Raw genomic sequence first — 4,016 nt, 5'->3', positions numbered from 1 at the left:
AACAGGACTATGTGGTTGGTTGGTTTGTTTTTGAGATGGGTTCTCACTATGCAGTTCAGGCTGGCCTTGAGCTCATTATGTAGCCCAGGCTGGTCTGGAACTCACAGCAATCCTCCTGCCTCAGCCTCCCAAGTGCTGGGAGTATAGGCGTGTGCCTCCCTGTCTGGCATAGAACTATGTTTTACTGTTGCTTTGACTTTTGGATTTCAAAAGCAATAGAATTTCTGTCACTGAACCATGATTTCAGAACAATAGAAGAAGACCAACAATTAAGAAATCTCCTGAGGAAAGACAGTGGGTAGCCTTACAACTATGTTTTGCATAGGTGGCTTTATAGACACATAATTGCCCTTATTTTTTAAATTTCTCTACAAATCAGTGCAAAGGTTGACAATGGACTGTATAACCTCTGCACCCGCTCCAGTCTCCTGTAGCTGCCTGAGGTAGGGTAGCAAAGATAAAAGATAGGTAAAAAGAGACAAGAAAATTGTAACTTTAAAAAATTGTACTTTTTTGGAGACAGGTTTCATTACGTAGTTTAGGCTGGCCTCAAACACGCAGCAATCCTCCTGCCTCAGCCTTCCCAGTCCTGAGATGGTGTGCCCCATAATGCCCCCTCAAAATTATACTTTTACGAAGATTTAGGGCTGTATATAGCTCAGTGGTGAAAACACCTGCCTGGCAAGTGCAAGGTCCTTAATTCGATTCCTGATACTAAAAAAAAAAAAAATAGAAGATTCAGGACAGGTGCCACACACCTGTGATCCAGCACTGGGGAGGCTGAGGCAGGAATAACAGAGTTAGAAACAATGGAGCTGAAGGAGTCACTCCATTCCTTCCATTTAATTCTAAACAGTACTCTATGGTTATTCCTGCTTCCGTGCTTCTAAGAGGGGTTAAAGAAATAAAATAACAAAAACCTACGAGCTTTCCAGTACGCTAGCTGCATCTCCCAGCTGGACCTTGTAGTCACCTTCACCTTCCTTCCATTCAAAAATATGCACCATGGGCCATAAATATAACTACAGCCACAAGGGATTCTGGGAAGAACATGAGTGTTGGGAGCCTGTAATATGACTCAGCTCCCTGTCAATGGTTCTGTCAGTCACAGTCTAGGGGCTGGGTATGGCGGCTCAGGCTGTGATCCTAGCACTCTAGAGGCTGAGGCAGGAGGATTACCGTGAGTTTAAGACCAGCCTGAACTAGGAAGTGAGTTCAGGGTCAGCCTGGACTATACAGTGAGACTCTGTCTCAAAAAACATACCAAAAAAAGAAAAAAAAAAAATAGAAGACTGCAACTTTCAGAAAACAACCAGTTATCCAAGGAATGTCCAAATTACTGTACTTTGCTGGACTGAGGGGTCTGAGGCAAGAGGATCACTGTGAGTCTGAGGCCAGCCTGAACTACATAATGAGATCCTGCCTCAGAAAACCAAACCAAACCTGACAAACACAAAAAAGAATATCCAAATTACCTATTTAAAAACACAGCCGGGCGTGCTGGCGCACACCTGTAATCCCAGCACTCAGGAGGCTGAGGCAGGAGGATCGGTGCGAGTTCGAGACCAGCCTGGGCTACAAAGTGAGCTCAAGACCAGCCTGAACTGCAGAGTGAGACCCTGTCTCAAAAAAGACAAAAATAAATAAATAAAAAATAAAAACACATAGACCGGGCTATAGTTCAGCAGCACAAGCGCCTGCCTGGCAAGTGCAATGTCCTGAGTTTGATTCCCCATACCAAAAAATAAAATAAAAAAATAAATACACAAATGCCAGGGCTGGGAATATAGCTCAGCAGCACAGCACCTGCCTGGCAAGTGTGAGGTCCTGAGTTGGACTCCCAGTACCCGCACAAAAGAAAACCCACAAATGCCCATTTGTGTAAAATGGGCCAATATCCTGTGGGAAGGCTCCATTCTCTAGGCTTTTCCACCCCTTCAAGAGGGTGGAAAGGGTCCTACTCCCAAACTGTAGTGCATTGCCCTTTGAGCACCTGCGTTCCGCCCAAGCGCGTCCTGTATCTGCATCTAACAAATCCTGCCCAGCCTCCGATGAGAGCCAGCGACCAGCAGAGACCACCAGGCTTGTGTAAAGGCAACGTGGCATGAAATTTAGTGTGCCTGGGTGCGGGCAGACAGAGGACAGAGGATAAAAAGGCATCTGTGGGTTACAGAGAAAAACAGAGCCTTTTTATGGGGCCTGGACAGAGCGGGTTATGTGGGAGGTCAGGCGGGTCAGGGACCTCAGGTGAGGCGATCTGGGCAAACCTCTGTGGTCAAAGTGCCCAAAACGCGCACTATAAATGCATGGGGGCTGGGGATTTAGCTCAGCGGCACAGCGCCTGCCTGGCAAGTGCGAGGTTGTGAGTTCGATTCCCGGTACCGGAAAAAAAACAAAAACAAACAAACAAAAAACAAATAAATACATGGATGCTTTCAGATGTCCTAGCATTTGGAAGGTTCCACGCTCCACCTTCTCTTTTTATGACATCCTGTATTTGCCCAGGGCAGCGCCACTGGCACTGAATGGAGTTTTCTCTGAGAACAATGCCGCTGCTGATAGACACATTGGGTGCTGGAAATTCATGCCCAAGTTGAGCCTGACCCTGGCAAGTTCTGAAAATTCTTTTTGTCTTCAACAGGAGCTACCAAACCTGCTGCAAGAGAGTGGGTTAAAGTACTTACTTCAAACCAGGCGTGGTGGTGCATGCCTGTAATCCCAGCACTTGGGAGGCTGAGGCAGGAGGATTGCTGCAGGTTCGAGACCAGCCTGGGCTACAAAGTGAGTTCAAGACCAGCCTGAACTGCATAGCGAGACCTTGTCTCAAAAAGACAAAAAAAAAAAAAAAAGAAGAAGAAAGAAAAGTTGCTGTAGCTGCACAAATACAAGGAATGCTTTTTCTGAATAAAAAGAATAGCAGCCAGGTCTTTGGGGTCATTAATGTAATCACATAAATGTTCTTCCCATTCAGTAAGATGCATCCTCTCAAACCATGTTAGGATAGCACTGCATTATCATCTGATATAGAAAAATAAAAAATAACAGTCAATTCTTTTCTTTTTTTTTTTCGATTTTTTTCCGGTACCAGGAACTGAACTCACAACCTTGAGCTTGCCAGGCAGGCACTGTGCTGCTGAGCTAAATCCCCAGCCCCTCTTTTTAGTTTTTGAGACAGGGTCTCTTGATGTAGTACAGCCTGCCCTTGAGCTCACTATGTAACCCAGGTTGCTGGGTGTGGTGGTGCACACCTGTAATTCCAGCACTTGGAGGCTGAGGCAGGAGGATCCTGCTGAGTCTGAGACCAGCCTGGGCTACAAAGTGAGCCTAAGGCCAGCCTGAACTGCAGAGCGAGACTCTGTCTCAAAAAAAGCCAAAAAAAAAAAAAAAAAACTAAGCTGTGTAACTCAGATTGGCCTTGAGCTTGCAGCAATCCTTCTGCCTCAGTTTTTTTGTTTTGTTTTGTTTTGTTTTTTAGTTTTTTTTCCCGATACCAGGAATCGAACTCACGACCTTGCACTTGCCAGGCAGGCAGTGTGCCACTGAGCTAAATCCCCAGCCCCTGCCTCAGTTTCTTGAGTGCTGGGATTATAGGTACATGGGCCAACATGCCCAGTTTATTCTTCTATTTTGAGACAGGGTTTTGTTAAATTGTGTAGGCTGGGCTCAAACTTGCAATACTCTGCCTCTTATTTATTACTGATTTTGTTCTGTTTTTGGCGGGGGCAAGGGTCAAACCCAGGGCCTTGCAAATTGTACCTACACACTGTATCACTAAGTATACCTCATCCGTAAGTATAATTTTAAATATATGGCTGACATTTCTGAGTTGAATGGACCACTTATATATTGCTCTATCAGTGGTATCACAGAACTAATTCCCAACCGTCATTTTTTCTTTTCTTTTTTGACTTCTTGAGACAGAGTTCCACTATGCATCTCAAGCTGGCCTTGAACTCACTCTGTAGCCTGGGCTGGCCTCGAGCTGTCAGTGATCATCCTGCCTCAGTTTCCTGAGT

The sequence above is a fragment of the Chinchilla lanigera genome, unplaced genomic scaffold, assembly GCF_000276665.1.
Source record: "Chinchilla lanigera isolate Chin_1 unplaced genomic scaffold, ChiLan1.0 scaffold00169, whole genome shotgun sequence".
NCBI classification, from domain to species: Eukaryota; Metazoa; Chordata; class Mammalia; order Rodentia; family Chinchillidae; genus Chinchilla; species Chinchilla lanigera.
The sequence above is the reverse complement of the archived record's forward strand: the minus strand, read 5'-3'. Positions refer to the sequence as shown.